Source organism: Ptychodera flava, unplaced genomic scaffold, assembly GCF_041260155.1.
Source record: "Ptychodera flava strain L36383 unplaced genomic scaffold, AS_Pfla_20210202 Scaffold_83__1_contigs__length_492613_pilon, whole genome shotgun sequence".
Classification (NCBI taxonomy): domain Eukaryota; kingdom Metazoa; phylum Hemichordata; class Enteropneusta; family Ptychoderidae; genus Ptychodera; species Ptychodera flava.
The window spans coordinates 64,028-84,386 of record NW_027248405.1 but is presented as its reverse complement, the minus strand read 5'-3'; positions in this window follow the sequence as shown (position 1 = coordinate 84,386).

Here is a 20,359-nt window from a genome sequence, read left to right as displayed (position 1 = left end):
CACCCCGAAGGACATAGATTCTGTAGCGTATTGCAATTCATTATTATAACCTGAGATTGCCGGGCCCGAAAGAATGACCATCTCAGACGGCAAGAGAAGTAAATTGGGTGAGACTGCCATATCAAGTTTGACACCAGTATTCATTATTGTGTCTTGATATCGCCTATAACTGATTACTTTGTCGGTATTACGAATTTCATCTTCGAGGAGAACACCGAATTCTTTTCGGACTTGCTCTGCGCTGCCAGTATCACCCACAATGGTACTACGAATATTTGCTTGTGCGCCGAGTATGCAATATACGTAGGCTTCAAGACTTTCATTGAGGCGAGCGAGACCGGCCTTTGTTAATCCTGAGTCTCCCGTCAGAGGAATGAAACTATTATATTGTCCCTCCGTTCCATCATTTCGGAAGAAATAATAGTGTGGTCGGTCTTTGTCGGGCAGTACATGTTTTTTCTTTCCAAAAATTGTATGTGTATAGAAAACGCCTCCGTCGGCGGAGAGGAAAAAGTCATGTCCGTTGTATATCGCTTTTGGCTGTCGAACAGGCCCACGATTAGTGTAATATTCATATCCATAACCAAGACCTTTATTTTGACCTTTTCGATATCGAAAGTCGGACTTCGTTGGACTTATATTTCCAAATTCTGTACAGAGAAGTTCATATTGGACGAGATTGTATGGATTGTCGCCCGCTTTGAAGGTGGGGGTATCGTCTGGAAGTGCAACTCCCATTTCGTGAAGGATACGACGTATTGTAAAATATACATGGAAACGGCAGAATGATCGTATTTGGGGCGGAAATTTCTTATCAAAGAGATGGGCGAATGATATACCACAACCAGTAGTGCTACACCATACAGCGAAATTCAGTTGTGGTCCCAGTATTTCATCTTTGGGCTGCCCAGCCAGACATTACTTTCTTTTGCTGTTCTATGAGTGATTACATTATCTTTGAACACATCCCGTGGATGAAAAGTAAATTTTTCTGTCGGCGTTACATATATTTCTAAGTCCATGAGAATAGGTTTTATTCCTCCGTCCGGTTTGGGAGGAATATCAGCATGCTGTACTGTCGGTATGCTCGTCTTATTCAATTGAAAAGCAACTGGGAATAAGTCTGTACTCATTATTCGTGTTTCTATATACATATAGATTTAAATGGAGGAGAATTTTCCCGGAATCCCTGTCGGAACGATTTCTTTAGGGGTACTAACATTCCAGACTATGTTAATACTTTATTTCGGATTCAGGTTTAAACGAATTTTTATTTTTTACTAAGAATAGATAACATACTGCAAACAATGGAGAATTTAATAAAGTCATCGGCAGCGGCAAATATGGCAGCGCATTCCGAAGGGGCTTCGGCACCTTCAGCGCCTTCGGACGCTCAATCCATAATAGAGACAAAACGTGAAAAAATACTCTGTGTCATCGCAAGTGGTCAAAGTAAGTTATTTTTTGGTAAGGAGTTACAGTTAGAGAAGTGGAAACGTGGAAAGATGAATTCATAACACGAGCCTTTAAAGTCTATGAAGCGAAATACAGTTCTCTTATAAGTGATACCATCACTCAAAGTTTCATAGATCTAGGAGCCCGTGCAATCAGTCAGGTAGTTCCAATCGATGATCGAGATAACTATGCCACTGATCTTAAAAAAGATTTTATTCTAAACAGTGAAATAAAAAGATTATCAGGACGGATAGCGTACACGTGGGGCCCCATACTTGCTATAGTTTCCACCGGTTTAATTACAGGTAAACATTTAAATTTTAAAAAAATCGGGTTTAATATAGTACCTGAAATAAATGGATTCAACTTCGCCGACTCAGCAAACGACTCCGTCAGAAGCCCCGCCGACGACCCCCACACCGCAAACGACGACCTTCCCGACTCCGACACAGCGCAACATAGAGAAAGTGACGTTACCGCCGAAGCATCCAGGGAGAGTTGCTTCAGGGAAGCGACTAGCGGAATGGAACAGGCAAAACAGGGAGAAGAAACTAAAAGCAATGGAGGGGAATGGGGGGAGCGATGCGGTAGCAGACCTACCGCCTACAATGAAAGAACAGTGTGATAATAATTCACGCTGGTATAATAAATGTTATCTTGTTTTAGGAATTGTGGGAGTTTCATTGACTGCATTAGGGTTATATTGGGGGCGTGCTCGACATTATTGTTCCGTCCGGAAAGATCCTCCACAGAAAGCGAAAAAAACAGAGCACGTAGCAGCTCCATCCGGAACAGTTCCGACAGGGGTTCCGAGGGGAGGGGAGGGGGAGGGGGGTGTTCCCAGCTCCTCTACATTGTATGAGATGGATTAACTCCCCATATTTTTTTATTTTTTATTTTATATACTAGTCAGCAATCATGGATATTAAAACAGTTGTAAACACAATGTACGATGGAATTGTAATCGCAGGACTTGCGATGGGATATCTTATGATCTCCAGCAAATTTCTGAAAATAGAGGTTGGCGATCCAAGTCGACCAAATTTAACTCGATTGGCAAAATTAGGCGGTGCGACTGCTGCCGCGGTTGCGACCAAAGATCTCCTTGAACAGAAAAATATTATTCCTGCAGAACCTTATACTTCGTAATGGGCACCTTCGGAATATTATTCATCGAACATTTATACTTAGTAATATATACATACAACGTACAACGATGATCATTTGGATTGAAAGCAAAACAGGTGAACCTGTTACTGTTAATTTTTACCCTTGTATTGACACGACACAGTTTACGAAGATAAGACTGCTAGAGTGCGGACTATATAATTCATGGCATAACATAACATCGACGAATAATGTAATAAAATATCAAGAAGGTGACCAACCGAAGAAGACTAAATCAATACGTCCAGGTAACTACAATATCGATACGTTTAAACAAAGCAATCGGGTTGAAGCAAAAAATTAATTTTGAAAAACATCTGCCGACAAACCATGTTTATCTAACTTTGGCTAAAGATATTAAAGTCTATTTCAATGCCACAGGTAGCTTCGCCAACGTCGTCGGCTTTTCAGATAAACCTGAGAACAACCCAGTTATAAAAAGTACTATGAGTCCGAAGAAAGTGGATTTCTTAACAGTCACTAAATATATAGTTCATTCAGATGTAGTCGATGTTACTGGAAATTATGTTTCATTTGGTTCGGGTGCCTCCGGAGGATACATACAGGGGAAAGTATCGAACTGTTTACAAATACTTCCCATCCGGGATACGAGAGAAATAAGTGAAAAGGTTACTTACGATTTTAAAAACGGAGCAATTTCTATGCCATTGAGAAAAGGGGGAGATTACATGAATTCAATGCGTATCTGGATAACAGATCAGGATGGGAACATGATCGATTTCAATAACTGGCCAATTAGCTTTTGTATTGAATTATTGTAGTCCCGAAGTGGGGCCGGTGTAACCCTATCGGAAGATAAACCATCCCACGACCATCCTCCAGCAATATAGATCATCTCATATTTCTTTTGCTCAGGACTGGGCTGATAATAATCTGAGAATTGACTGCCCCTTCGGAACGGCTTTGCACCGCTTCTGCTTCTTCCAGGATTTCTGCATCTGTATCTCTTAATTCTGCCGCAGCATGCGCGTCCTTTGCCTGATTTTCTCTTTCCCAGTCAGCCTGGAGTAATCTTTTTCTGACCAGACGTTGCGATCATGTTCAAATTTTTCTAATGCTTTATCATGTCGGACCTTCTCTTCAATAAGAGCATCACCATTACCGGAAAGCTTTTGTCCGATAATATTTCCTCCTGTGAATGCCGTTGCATTTAATACAGCACCGAGAACTGTCATTCCTATTGCTGAAGCCATGGTTGTGTATATTACAAGGTATTATTTTAATTTTCACTGTATATAGGTCCCTACGGAGTATGTCTGATCCAAGTGGCTTCGGTCTAGGTACAATTCGTATGCAAAATCTTGAGCTTGAAGATCTGAGTGATGTTAAAGTTAACAATAATACTAGATGGCTGCTAATCATAATAAGGATTACGTCCTTCGTTATAAAGACCGCGAAAAATATTTCGTTTTAGCCAATGCCGCGGTGCAATCCCACGAACATGCTGTAGAATTTTCCGAACTTAAAGACATTGATGAAACTGTAATTGACGCCACAAAGGCTTCGAATGATTCTACTCCTTTTGCTCTGACATGGGATTCGGCTAGTCAGAAATTCATGCCTTATAATGTGCCGCGTAACATCTTAGATATATTGGGTAGTGAAATTGCAGGAGGTGTTGCTGAACCACCAGGAACTCCGAATGTGATTTATTTTGATAGCAATGTAAACAAATATAAATTGTTAGATTTTCGTAGTTGGCTTACTCCTACAAATCCATACATTGCACTTCTTGGTATACCAATCATCTTAAAATTAGTCCTCTTAATACAATAATGAAGGCAGATAATACACTAAGAAGGTGGATAAACGAGGGGGAGAATTATTGCTCGTATACAGCTAGCGGAGTTCCAGTTAGATTATTTTGGGACACAACTTTAAAGAAACTGGGTCTTAAAAGTGTTGGTGATGAGGCAGCTGTTCTCACTTTACAGACTGTAAATCAACAGATGACTGATAATATGAAAATACTTCAACATGGTACAGTTCTCATTAGATGTGTAAAGTTAGCTACTGGAGATGAATTTGACGATTTGGTTGGATATTATGCTATGAAAACAGATAACAGAACAACTTGTGATATTATCATAAGTATCGATAAAGATCGGGGAGGGGAAATGAGTATTGAATGTTTTGTTGGTGGGAATAGAATAGAGAACGACTTAGGAACTACATTTGTACGTAGAGATAAAAGAGTGAACACTTTAGATATCAGTACCATTCATCTGAAACGTCTCATATTATTTGAAGTAATGGTCTTCCGTCACATTTTAAGTTCAGAGGAAATTACTAAAATTTTATCTATCAGGTGAACAAGTTCGTACCGATAGGAACTTCGTGTTCAACATCAGCTAGACTCCGCGACCGGCCGGACTGACAACGGGGGGTAAAAAAAAGCTCCTTTATATAGGCTAGTTTGATGGTGATGACTCACACGGAATTTCCCGTACATGTATAAACATGCTCAGCAGGGAATTTCCCTGCTTAGTTCAGGACAATGCACTGCTGCGCCAAACCCCTGTTGCGCATGCGTGAGTTCGTATATAGGTCAGGGTTATACTTTAGTTACATGGATGGTTAATTTTTCCTTCACTTCATGTAGATAAATGAATAAAATGGGGTGTAAAATTCTTACTTCGTCCCAGTTGACCACCTTTTCTTTACTACTGACGTTAAAGTCGGTTGTTTTCTGGTATACGGTAGCAACCAAGCTCATGATTAGAATGACTGTACGGCGTCAAAGAGTCGCCGGTTTCTTTTTTCGCATAATAAAAGAGAGTTGGTCCCTACGTGGAGCTAGTTTCTAGCTCCATGGTCGCTACTAGTCTAAGGAATTCATCGATTTTCAATCGTGTCTTATGTTCAGCAAAATTCCCGAAAGAAGCGGCGCACGGGCTATAAAACTTCGTTTGTACTGTTAGGCTAGCTTTGGGTCCATAGCTGTGCTGTTTTCGGACGGGATTTCTGCCTTTTACGGCTGGTTTTCACTTTAACGTCACCACCACAGCCATGGGAACGTCCATGTTCTGCCCGACAGCACGCTTGTCGCAACTTTGTTTGTCGATATTTCGAAAATTTTTCAACCAAATTGCCAACACTCATCGACAACATGGTTAGGCCTATTAGGGGCCTACCACTACCAGAAATCCGCTCAAAAATCACCAAACTATCGCAGTTTTCCAGCTTTTTCCTACATGACTACTCGCAGACCGTTCTTTTTCTGGCGTACAAGCAATTGACGAGGCTCAGAGCAGCCCGTGAGCGGTGACCTCGCAACATCGAAACACAAACTGACATCACCGATGATGTCGGCCACTACGTGAAGAAGCCTGTGAGAATTTTACCAGCACTGTGAATTTTTTAAACCAGTCACCGCCATTTCTATTCACTCGCTATTATCTCCATGTCTGCCGGTAACATATCGTTATGGAGAAGTTTAGTTACACGTAATGATTACGTTCCATCATCAGCTGATCAGTGATACCCATACGTCGCGTACGTGTAGAACATATACGTTCGGAACGGCAAACAACACCTCTACACATACAAAATGTAGTCAAATTACGTGTAGTATTTTTAGATTATTCTTGATGATTTCCGCGAATTTAGACAAGAAACCTTGTAAACTATCATGGAAAACATCTTTGATACATAATATTCGTAGAGTTTGCACCAGCGCAAGAAGTACTTGCTATATGATTTCCTTACATGAACGAAATGTTGTTGTCTCATTCCACTTGTTATCTGACGCCGCCCCAAAGAGTTCTCCAAACCATATAAAAAACTGTATCAAAGAAAATCGGCTGATTTAATTCGAGGATACGAGCTAGAATATTCCTCATATAAAAATTAATGTTTCTTAAAACTTAAACGAATTTCCAATGTTTGTGAGAAAAAATACAGCAAAATTATCGAGAACGCACAGCTACCTCGCTATAATCAGGAGCATTATGGAAAGCGCGCTTTTTCGGTAGCTGCTCCCAGGCTGTGGAATTCCCTTGATGTTTCTATTCGAAACGCACCTTCCCTGTATTCTTTTAAAACACAACTTAAAACCCATCTCTTTAGGAAGGCTTACGGGATGCAATAATTATATTTCTTACAGTGAGTTTTTTATCTAACTCCATTAGTGTTTTTCCAATGGTGTTTTTAAAGTTGAACCTTTTAGCGTGTACAATTTTGATATTTTACCAGATTGCTTAGTTTTACATTAGCTCGAGTGTGTGTGTGTGTGCGTGTGTGTACGTGTATGTTTATGTATGCTTGTTTGTAATGTTACTTATTATTTTTATGACAACTTTAATGTACTTTCTTTTTATCTATAAGTGTTGTAAAGCGCATTGAGATTTTATACTATTATGTAATGCGCTATAGAGAAATAAATATTATTATTATTTATTTTAGCTAAACTGAAAGGCAGACCACCGTCCGTACACCCACGGACGGCGGGCAGACAAAACCTTAGCAACACCATTCGATTGAGAGAACCACGCTTAACCACACGAACTTTGACCCTAGTCAAAATCAGACTTGTCCCTGGGAAATATGTTTACAAGTTTGCCCACATATAAACAACGTAAAGGTCAAAGGTTTCAACTTCCGACTTCCTGCTTTACGGACGTCCTCATGCCATGAACTGCAGGCAAGGCACTGGCAGGGTTTGCACTGTTCGCGACCATTTAAACGTTTGAAATAAGAGTAGCTGGCTCTCCTCGGCCATCGAAATACATTGGCTGCAGTAGATTTTGGATAAATGGTAATGACTGGCCGCAATTTGGTAATTTCTGGACACATTTCAGGAGAGCTTCTTACCTTCCCGTTTTAGTAACCATTCCTATCTTTCGCGATGTTGACCAGCCCGTAAAATCCCTGATAAGTCCACGGATTAACATAATTAGTTGTGTTGACTAATTAATTACAGCATGTGTATATGAGAGATATACGTCCTTGTAATGGAGTGTAAAATAAATAAAGAGTCACAGAGGCTAGGTTTAGGTTATATAAACCATTTATTTTATTTATTCCGATCATTCAGAGCATGAAGAAAGAAGAGAAAATGATAGAGAAAACAGTGTGAAAAACTCATAACCTATTGGGTCGCCTGTGTCACGACATGCGACATGCGACCTGTGACCTGCGACTTCAAAACTGTGACCTGCGCCCTGCGAGTTTGAAACATACGACCTGCGACTTCGGTATTTAGACCAAGGTGTAACCTGCGACTTCACAACAGCGACCTGCGTCCTGCGTGTTTGTCAAAGTGCGACACATTCTTGATTTGTTCGCACCATTGCTGTGAACACGAGCCCGAAAAACACGAGGGACACCATTGCACTGTATTAAAACGGTTAAAACAGCCGGTTTACCGCATTCTCGCGACCAGAGCATAATTTTCGCACCGCTGGCCTACGCAAAAATCGGCCAGCGAAAGAATTCAACCAGCGATAGAAGTGCACGAAGGTGTGACGGTAGAGAATTCCACAAACGAAGAGCACAAATTTATTTTCCTTCTTACGAAAGGCAAACTGATCTGAAATAATGCAATAGCAATAGGGTTTTAAACGTCTACATCAGAGTTAGTTTCTGGAACTTTTCTGCCCACATGATCTAAAATATTATATACACACAAAAAATAATATGTACATATTATAGTATGTACATATTAGGCTTAAACACTGAAAATAGGATTGTAGGAGGGTTTAATGATGTCCTGTTTTACAGTTTTAACTCGCGTTATCTATAAAGAAAGTCGGTCACTGGCTATTCATGGTTAGCAAATATGTTTGTACTTCTGTCAATATCAGTATTATTTTAACTGCTTTACTTTGCATATGTTATTTGTGTAGACAAATGTAGTCAGAAGTAAACCAGTAAGAATATTTTATTTTTCCAACTGAACAAAAGTTGGATCAATTCGATTTTTTGACGAAAAAGTAAAAATTAAATTAGACGAAAAGATGGCAACTTCCGATGATCAATCACTGGAGAATTGGAACAAAACTGGAAATGTTAGAAAATGAACGACAATAACTGAAAATTCTAATGTTTGCAATGACACTGACGCAGTTATGATACAGGGGGGACAACTGATGAATTAAACAGACAGCTAGATGGTTATACCACAGTGAAATGAGGATAAATACCAGAGATATCTGAAAATCAAAGGTTTGTCGATAACATAAAGAAAGAAGCGAGGTAAGGCAGACGAAGAATATCTAAAATAATTTGAAATTATAATATAAACATATAAATGCCTATCACGTAGCATATTATTTTCCATGCATTAACACGGACTGTCAACATTTCCGTCATAAAATTGTCTCTCCAGATGAAAATGAGTGAACTGGTGTGTACATGAATTGAGTTTTGCCAGACTTGGTGAACGATTTACCAAAGCGAAAGCAATGGCTTATCAATTGAACGATGTTTTACCCTTTGAGCGCTGTAATTTTCTCCCACCAAAATTTGGTGCAAAATTTTACCAATTGTATGAATTTTCTGTAATTTGTTGATAATTTTGGACCAAATCGACATCACATTTTATTGGCTACAGGTTTTTCCCAAAATTTTGCAAAAATTGGAGAAAAATTGACTGGGGTTTATTATATAAAGGGGACAAATAGACTTTGGCGCTCAAATGATTAAAGTTCACGCAAGACGCCTCCGATTTAATACCTCAGTGTTAGATTGGAGGCGTCTTGCGTGAAAACACCATGAAACGTTACGAGTTGTTGTCGCATGTCGCAGTTGTGAAGTCGCAGGTCGCAGTTTGACAAACATGCAGGACGCAGGTCGCTGTTGTGAAGTCGCAGGTTACACCTATGTCTAAATGCCGAAGTCGCAGGTCGCATCTTTCAAACTCGCAGGACGCAGGTCGCAGTTTTGAAGTCGCAGTCGCATGTCGCATGTCGTGACCGGATTTCCATATAACCTCGTGTCAGACTCGTTACTCTTGGCTGATGACATGAAGATTAATCGCATTATTGATTTTGATAATGACCCTGTCAAGGTGCAATTTAATCAAAAATAGAATAGTTAGCTGGTCTACCACTTGGTTATCAAGTTTTAATCCTACCAAATGCAAGTTCCTAACTGTTGCAATGAAGAAATGTTCTTATTTTCCCGTACAAACTCGATAGCCATGCACTGATTAAAGTCAATCATAGAAGTAGCCTGGGGGCGGGGTGTGCAAAGTGCAATTGAATCACAGAGATGCTGATCAAATTGTTATTATATCATACCAGTATATTGATGGTGCAAAATTCCAGTGATCTGATCGGTCGAGACGCGAAAAGAAACGGGTATATTGGCGATATACCACGGCTGGCATACGCGTTGAGCAAAAATCCGTTTTTTGACGTCACACGCCAGAATTTCAATATACTGTTATGATAAAATAGCAATACATCACATCCAGCGACGGTATACCACTCGATTTTGACCAGTTCACTTCATATATGCACTCGCTTTCGCTTGTGCGTATATGTCGTGAACTGGTCAAAATCTCCTGGTATACCATCGCTGGGTGTGCTTTATTAATCCGTGGCACAATTCGGCCAACCAATAAACCAATTTGCATTTTCAAAAATGAAAATCGAAATGGAGCTAATTTTCAATTTTCAAATGGTTTTATCATCTTGATTACTAACTTTTAGGCCTATTTCTAAATTTAGAATCTTTGGGCTGAGATTGAAATATAGGAAACAGGTGTATACTGCAGTGTCAGTGTGGTTGTAAAGTTCTAGGGTGGTTGAGGACACCAAAGTTCAATGTGAATTTACACTTTTACAGAGGAGTAAAGAGCACAGGCAATTATTCATTTCATGTCTTTGTTCATACTGCTTGAAAAACTGACTTGTACTATTTTTAAATTTCTGAAATGCACTTGACATAAATAATTCAATATTGTGAACAGAAAGCTTTTAGCAATTTCCAGTTTTCCATTTCTTAGCTAATTAATCATCAATGAATAGAAGACATTTCAAATATGCTGAAGTCACATGATTGGGATACAATGTTGCAGTTTAATACATTATTAGATACAATTTGTCAAATCATTATTGTTATATCTGTGTACACAAAATGTTTACAGTTGTGGAGTTTATGTCTGGTATATAGTTACCCTCTACCGTTTGACAAAGTTTGATATACATTCACTTCTATAGCGATTTTGACTGCTCATATAATGCCATGTAATTTATTGCAGGTTCAAGTTTGCGGGGGTCACAGTTTACAATTGATAAATTAAAGGGGTCAAATTTTAGAAATTTGATTTGGAGGGAGTGTTGCTATTTTGCATTTTATTTGTAGCTTAAGTTCCAACCGGCACCCCCTCCCGTAAAAAACGAATGCTTCCTAAGTATACCATTTTGTAGGCTGTCAAAGGAAAAACGTCGTTCAACATGACGCCAGGTCGTATGCATGCATCGCAGTGACTACGAATGTGGTCGATATAATCTTTAAATGGCAGGTAGGTCTCGTTTTGAAATATTTGGTGGCCCTGAAAAGGGCTGTTTGGTTTGTGATCACTGTGAATCAAGGCTTGGAGCCTGCAAGTTTTCCCTTTCGGTACGGGCAAACTGAAACTGTTACGATTGTAATTTTCAAAGTAAAAGTATTATAGGAAATATGTACAATTTTGTTGAACTCATAACGAACGTTCACGGAGATAAACAATGTCACACGGTACAACGTGGAGGGTCTTTTCTTTTGTTTACTGGAGTATTATTACTGGTAGTTCTTTTATTACCTCAAGTATCATTGCCAAGGTGTAATTAACGAACAATGCCACTATCGGTCAGATGAATACGAACAAAAGATGTTTACTGACATTGACATTGATACTGGTACTCGAAGGGACAATTAAGCTAAAACAATGACGTATGACACCGATATGGCTACATCGCGGTGGTCATCATTTAATTGACTTCGGCATGAAACAATGGCTCATACATACATAATCAAATCCTGGCTCCACAAGTCTTGACCATGGAACGGTAGTTACTATTATTTTTAGAAGTCGGCATTTGTCAAAAGAACATTATAAATATTAAAAAGCGTTAGTTGAGATGCCAACTCAGCAGAATAATTCTGAATATTTTAGAAACTTCTTTCCAATCAAGTACTTGTATTTTTATCTTTTACCCAATCAAGTTTCTTTAATACTTTTAGCCAATGTACAGTTACTTCCTGTAATGTATTTTACATGTTCAGGTTACGCCCTGAAAAATTGTCTATTTAATGAGAAGTTTTGAGAAATAAGAGCATGACTTTCTGGTCGGTCAAGCTGACAGCGTTTGCAATAAACATCGTCCACTTCAACTTACGACGCCTCTGTGTAGTAGCATCTTGTGTTACCTCTCAGCGAGTTAATTTCCCAGCTGAAGTCTTCAACCGTTAAAATAGCCGGCAACAAAACGTTGCTGCATTTTTGAAGTAGGCTTCTACTAATATAGCAACAGCACACAAACATCTTCCGGACTGGTCAGTTTCTTGGGCCTAGGGCCGATGGATTATTATTTGCCTACGTCAAAAAGTGGCTGACCCCCCTATTCCAACTTTAAAAAACAGGGTGACCCCCCTGCGCGCGACAAAGTTAAAGCCCCAATAGCTGTAAATCTGTAACAAAAGGATCTCAAAATATCCCAAATTTTCCAAGAGTTTTCTTTGAATAAGACCCATTAAAGACTGAAAAAGCATATAATACTGCCATAAGTGCCGAAAATGACATGTAAATTCAAACGTTTTACATCATTTTAGATTTCCCGCCATTTTCAAAAACTAATCATATGACAGAGAAAATAAAGATTACAACAGCAAAATGTTAGCCATCGTGTATTGTGCATTCAAATAAATGGCTTCATGCTTGTTTCTGGTATGATCACCATGTGTACGTGCAGGAAATAGTGTTTTTCGTACTTGTCCGTGAGGGTGCCATTTTATGAGTGCGGCACCCGTTTATTATTCAGCCTGTTAAAATGTGTACGCATGGTCCAAATCAGCAAGCAGTGATACTTCTATACATGTCCTTCAGTCAGAACATTTACATGAACCGACTTTTGTTTGAAAATAAAATCATGAAAATAATGCATAAAATTTCCAGCTATTGGGGCTTTAAAACAGAAGGTGGTATATAAATTGAATAATTCAGTGTGTATTATATATATATATATATATATATATATATATATTATATAATATATATATATATATATATATATATATATATATATATATATATATATATATATATATATAATTTTGGGGTATATTTTAAACATTCAGTCATTCTGTATTTCAATGAAATTGTTGTTGTGTCAGTTGTAAGATAGGAACTTAAAAGTGTCAATTCTAAAGTTTATACAATTTATTTTGAATGAGCTGTGAATGTACTGCACTCTTTTTATGCATAAGCAGATGTCCAGAACTGTTGTAAGAAAACTGTGGCTGTGAAATATTAGTGCATGTTGCTTTCTAATACTGAGGTCTCATAGACGAAACAGAAAAGTATCAGGAACTTGTAATACTTTTCATATGAACTGAAGATTTCATAATCGTTAGTACACTTTGAACAAGTTATTGACAATGACATAGTCCCCACTTGTAATAGGAGTATTAGTCTTGAGTAATTGATCAGCTGTCCTTGGAGAATGTGGAAGATTGCCATTATGCTGTATTTATTATAAAAGATGTATTATGTACTGGATAAAACTTCTTGAAATGAGTGACAATAGACTACCAAAGGCTTGCTATAGTATGTTAAAAAAACTTGATGACGCAGGTAGAACCATTTGGGCCACCCACATCAAAAATATTCTTTTTAAGTATGGTTTTTGGGTGGTCTGGATAGAACAGCAAGTTGGGGATAAAAACAATTTTTCACATGTTTTTCACAAAGAATAAATGATTGTTTCCGACAAGGATGGCATGATAATATAACAGAGTCACCTAAATTAAGTCTGTACTGTAAATTTAAATCGCTGCTCGAGCCGGAAAAGTATCTGAGTCATCTCAACGGTATATAAGATTATTTTTTCAAAGTTTCGTTGTTGTAGTCATAGACTGAATGTTGAAAGGGGACGACACCTAAAAATGCTACTTTAACAGAGAATTTGTATGCATTGTAAGATTGTAAATGACGTTGAACTTGTAGAAAATGAATTTCACTTTGTGTTTATTTGCCCACTTTATAGTGATATAAGAACAAGGTATATATCCACATTACTGACAACATTTCCATCCGATGAAAATCGTATTCGTATTTTATCTTCGCAAAATGTTCATGAGATCCAAAAGTTTGCCACTTCCTGAGAAAAGCATTTAAAAAGACGAGACGAAAGTGTAACAGATTTAATTTAAATGCGATTGTAAACTATTTCATCATTGTGTTGTATTTAAATGTTATTTGTCAACATTTGTATTTTGTTAATTTGTTTAGTGATATGTTTGTCACCGACCATCATCCTTCTTTTGTATTTTTCTTCAATTGAATTGTACGATGGGCTGAGGCCTTGTACTGCAAAAAATAATTATATATTATAGAACGTTGAATGAATAAACCTTAAAACAAATAAACATACAAATGTATACACTCATGCATATCTATCTATCTATCTATCTCTATCTATCTATCTATCTATCTACTATCTATCTATCTGTCTGTCTATCTATCTATCTATCTATCTATCTATCTATCTATCTATCTTATATATATATATATATATATATATATATATATATATATATATATATATATATATATATATATATATATATATATATATATATATATATATCCTATTTAGGGAGTAGTGGTACTGCCGTCGCATGTTGAAATGTTGCATAAGCTGTTCAGTCAATCATTTCCATCTTTTTTCAATATGCTATTGTCTCTCACACTCACACACACATATATATATATATATATATATATATATATATATATATATATATATATATATATATATATATATATATTTATATATATATACATTACTATATCTATATTTATTTCTTTATATATATGCATGAGTGTTTACATTTGTCTGTTTATTTGTTTGCATGTTTATTTATCCAACGTTCTATGATATTGTATATTTGTTAATTTGTTTATCTATCTTTTATGTTTGTCTGTGTTTATTATTTTTTATAGCTTGTTTGAATGTTTGTTTACATTTTGTTTGTTAGCCAATCCTTTCAATCTTTTTTTAATATGTTGTTGTCTCTCACACTCACACACATACATTGTATAAATAAATGCATATATATAAATATATATATACATATACTTATTTATATAAATATATATATACATATAAGTATATTTAGATATATGCATGAGTGTATACATTTGTCTTTTTATTTGTTTGCATGTTTATTTCTTCAACGTTCTATGATAATGTATGTTTGTTTATCTATTTATGTTTATCTGTGTTTTATTATTCATTATGTATTTGTATGCTTGTTTGTATGTTTGTTTATGGTATGCTTGTTTGTATGTTTGTTTATTTGTTTGTTTGTTTCCTGAGCGCGCTGTGGTTTATTCTCACCAGTGAATGATGAGTATAATCACAGTCCCCTGTGGTCTATTCCGCTCTGCGTCTATGCGCCCCATAGACATTTGTACATATGCCTGAGAAAAAAAGGTATATGTACACACGTCTATGGGGCGCATAAACGCAGAGCGGAATAGACCACAGGGGACTGTGGTATAATTTATTCTCACCGTGCTTTTGTGACGATTTTCCAGTCTCACCGGTGAGAATCTGTTATCATACTTTATTCTCACCAAGGAGTGCATTTCTCGCAGCTCACCGGTGAGAATTATAAAATTCTCACTGACAGCACCCAGAATAACAAGAATTTCTCACCAATTGCGAGAAAGCGTCAATTTCTCGCTCCAGTCTCGCAATTTTTCCTATAGTGGTGTGGTGGACCACGTATCAACAGACAGCCGACCTTTCTAGACATTGTAATCATGTAGGAGTACTAACTATCCGAATTATGATGTACTACTCGCCTGTATGTGCTTTATTACCGGACCTGTTACACGAGTAAAGGCGGAATAGCACAGACTAATCACGAACAATATACGTACCGGGACCATCACGACCTAAGGGGCCGGGGATAATTAAAACATGCGCACGGTAAACGAAACTAAGTGCGTTTGTCCTCAAATCGCCCCCACCCCCCACATACCACCTCTAAAATCAATCTCTGTTCAGCGCAAAATCAACAATGACGCAACCAACAGAATAAAATAAAACAGTGTATATACGAAATGATTGTTATGTTAGTCGTGCAATGATTCACATGGATGTCGATGCTGGTGTAGCGCCGGTGTCGTACTGGCCTGGTACACGCCAAACAATATAGCGCGATATTTTGCGAATAAAACAAAAATGTGTAGCGAGATGTTGCGATAGGAAAACTTTTAGTGCGATTTTTGCGCACGCTAATCGAAATACAGCCAAACCCCCTCCCCCTAAACAGAAGTTTCGTTTACCGTGCGCGTGTTTTAATTATCCACGGCCCCTAACCACTGCTCGACCAAGCCACATTACATATTGGTGCAGGAGGGGAAATGATCGACTAAAGCCAGAAGCCTTTGCCGTTATTGTGTTTCATCGGTATACTGTTTGCTGTGCTATCATTTTGTAATTGCAATTACCGAAGATATTTTCACACTGCACTTTTGTAATGAATGTATTCTTCTGGTGAAGTACATTGACGTGATAAAAATTGACGACTGATAAGCTCATGATTTCATGACAGCAGAAATACGGACATTGAACGACTTGAATTTGGGCATATTGCAAAGAGGCTAGTGAATTTGAAAATGTAAACGGACTATTGATTTGTAATACCAAGTAGATCTGTTTCACGAGGATGATGTTCCCCGGTTCTAGGCAGACCTGCCTTGACGAGAACCATGATAGCGACCAAGGCGAATTAGTGGCAACCGGCCCGGATGAGGTGTTTGCCCGAAAGGTAGAGCTGTGTGAATCTTTCCGAGACGAATGTGTGCCCCGAGCAGACGACACAGCTGGACGAGCTTTGTTACAGTATGGAATACAACCTCTTTACGGACATTGACGAAGATAAAACAAAACAGATAAGGAATTCGCCGACTTAAAACGCAACGCCCGAGTTATATAAGTACCTGCTTACCAGTGAACTGTAGAAACCAATACAATCAACGTATGTAAGACAGATAAAAATGACACTGAAACTATCAAAAGTGACAATGTTATTGATCTTTACAAATAGACTCTGTGATATTGGATTTGAATCGTCTTTCGAGATCAATAACAACGTTGAACTTGTAAACGAAGAACATCATTCACTCTTACGAACTTCACGAAATGATTGCCACTGTAGTGAACTTTGGTATCTGTAAAACCTGTATTCATTGATTATTCTCCCTTCTATTATGATTTTTGACTTTGTTGATTTTTGATATTGTTTTAGTGTTTTTGTTGTTTTGATTTGGAGATCTAACAAGACCGCCTATGGACGTACTTCAGACGAAAGGACGGCCACCCCTTTCTTCAGTATCTACACCAATGCGTGACAGTATAAATGTAAGATAAATCATGGCTATCTCACTGGTCCAGTCCTGCAGGTGCTTGGTCTGATGAATACTCTTTGTAACGTCACCTGAAAGCCATACAACCCCGCCATTCCTATCAGTTTAATTTTTCAGCTCTCTGAAACAGCTGTATATTATCGGTAGTGATGGTGTGCAAATTGTAAGGTTTGTAGAAGAAAAAATACGATTACCTTGTAACAGCCATCTCCGATTTGTTTGAGTGTTTTTTAATTGTAACGTACAACCTAGAACTACATGTACTAGATGTCAAAATTTTTTACCCCAAGAATATCACCTTTCATGCTAGCAGTCCCACAAATTAACAAACGTGTTTCACGTAACTTTCATTACAGTCCTTTTATCAATCGCCCATGAAATTATTTTGAGGGCGTTAATTTCCTTTTAATTCGACAATTTCGAATCGAAATCAAATTCTTTTTTTCGTTCCTGAAATAGCAAGTGAATAGGTATGTGGATCATCGGGTGTGTATAATTTGGAAATGCCCATTAGTGATGTTTCAAACTTAGAACGTCGTTTCGAAACATGTTAAAACACGACCAGCGTAAGCTGTGTAAGCACATAGCAGGGATAACTCATTGTAGTCTCTGGTCGTCTATTAAACTAAAGTACCCTTTTAGAGTTCGATTGCCGAAGTTCCAGGCAGCTTGCTTGCACTCAAGGATGTTCAAAAAACTGTAAGCGTACGTTTACCACCATAGCCGATCTGAGCTTATTTGAGAGCAAATAGATACGCAAATAAATTGCCATCACTCATTATACACCACGAAACCCTATCACCATCCACGTAAAATTAACGTGAAGCTGTTATTCCGTTGGCTGGAGGGGCCCACCGTGCACCCCCCCCCCCCAACACACACAAACCTACTCCACGGGTATTTTTTTGTTCTTTAGGGTCTGCTGAGCTAGAAATTGATGTTAACATTGGATATTTTTGGATGCACTACCTCTCTGAACTTGTTTTTGATTTGCATGTACCGCGAAAAATGACGAAAAATCTGAAGGGGTAGGGGTACTATATCCTCCCCTACACAAAGTAAACTGGCATAAAATAACACAAACCTTACACTTTTGGAAAGCTCAGATGCTGCTCTTTATTGAAAACACTTATTTTCTTGTTTAATATGCAGAATAATTTAAACACAGAAAATTGTCAAAAGTTTGCTCCATAAAAAGTAAATCACAATTGTTACATGGTATTTTGGGTAAAAATTTCAAAATTTTCAAAAACATTCATTTTAAAGTCGTTCTATTCTATGTACACAAATTTATTTTCCTAAAGTTGGTGTTTTCCATATAGGGCAATATCTGAGTTTTCTAAAATGTATGTGTTATTTCATACAAGTTTACTTAATGCATGGGAAGATACAGTACCCCTTCCCGTTTTTCGCGGTACATGCAAATCAAAAACCTGCCCAGAGATGTAATGCATCCCAAAATATCCAATGTTAACATCTTTTTTCCAGTTCAGTAGATCCTAAAGAACACAAAATACCCATGCAGTAGGTTTGGGGGGATGCATGCTGGGCCCCTCAGCCCATGGACTATGGACCCCGGGTCCGCCAAAGCGGCCTTTAATGGCAAATGAAATATGACATGTAAATTTTTGATCTTTTTCCTATGTTATTTATCTCGATGTTGATGGTATCACCAGTCATGGTACTAACCTTGTTCATTTTTGGCTTAGTGTTCAAACACATGAGCTAATGTCGCAGCGATGTCTGTCTATCTATCTGTCTGTCTGTCTGTCTGTTGGCCCAATACCTTAAAAAACGGCTGATCAGATCAGAATCAAATTTGGTACATCGATTGAGTTTGCAAATGGCAAGAGCTGATTAGTTTTTGGTGGGTGTGGCTTGTTTACTTTTTGCTCATTTGCATAATTAATGATTTTAGAAAAAAAATTGATATACAATGAGAACGACTGCGCTTAATTTAATGAGATTTGCTACAAATGTTGATCACAACAAGATATATCAGCCGTAAAGGGTATCAAGGGGTGACATGAAAGATAATTGCTAATTTGCATCTTTAATGAACTTTCCTAATTACGGATATAGATGGATATAGATCTGAATTAACTTGATCAAAATTGACGAAACTTGATAAGTATATTGAAGACTCTATGATTTAACATTATTGAAAGTTAAGCATTACTTCCGCCAATTCCTAATTTGCATATTTAATGAATTTTCCTATTTAGGGATACAATCTGAATTGACTTGACCAAAGTTGACGAAACTTGCTATGTTCATTGAAGATACTTTGATACAAATTTATTGCAAGTTACTAAACATTTTCACTTCAACTAATTCCTAATTTAAATATTTAATGAACTTTCCTAGTTAAGGATATTTGTCTTGATTGACTCCGCTAAAGTTGACAAAACGTGCTATGTTCATTAAAGATGCTATGATACAAAATTATTGAAACTCACTAAACATTTTTACTTCAACCAATTCTTAATTTGCATATTTAATGAACTTTCTTATTAGGGATATCGGTCTTGATTGACTCAACCAAAGTTTACAAAACATGCTAAGTACGTGAAAGATACATTATGCAACATTATTGAAAGTCATTAAGCACTTTTATTTCAGCCCATTCCTAATTTGCATATTTAATTAACTTTCCTAATTTGGGATATTTACCGGGACTATGTACGTAAGGTTAAATATGCAGCTTGTCAACACAGCCTATACAGAAAGCAATTCTATAATTATTGACAATTGAATATAAAGGTTCATCTTCCATACCTTTGTTTTGTGCATAAACCAGAGTTTCTTGTTCTGCTCTTTATTGCATGTATTGAAACACAAAGTATTCACTTCTGATATCATCATAATTAAATTGTATGTTATTATTTGAACAACTGAATTGCAGTTCAGGCTGGAGCTGACTGTATAACACCCACTGTCGGTAAGCCGAATACATGTTTTTGGGGAGTAAAACATTAAACTGATGACATACAAAACATTCGGAAAAAAATGTGATCAAAAATTGCTGCGACTGTCCCCTTCACAAGTCACAAGTGAAAATAAACATATTATAGAGCCTGTGCTAGACAAGGTGAATATATGAAAATTTCGGCATGATTTGCGGGTAGA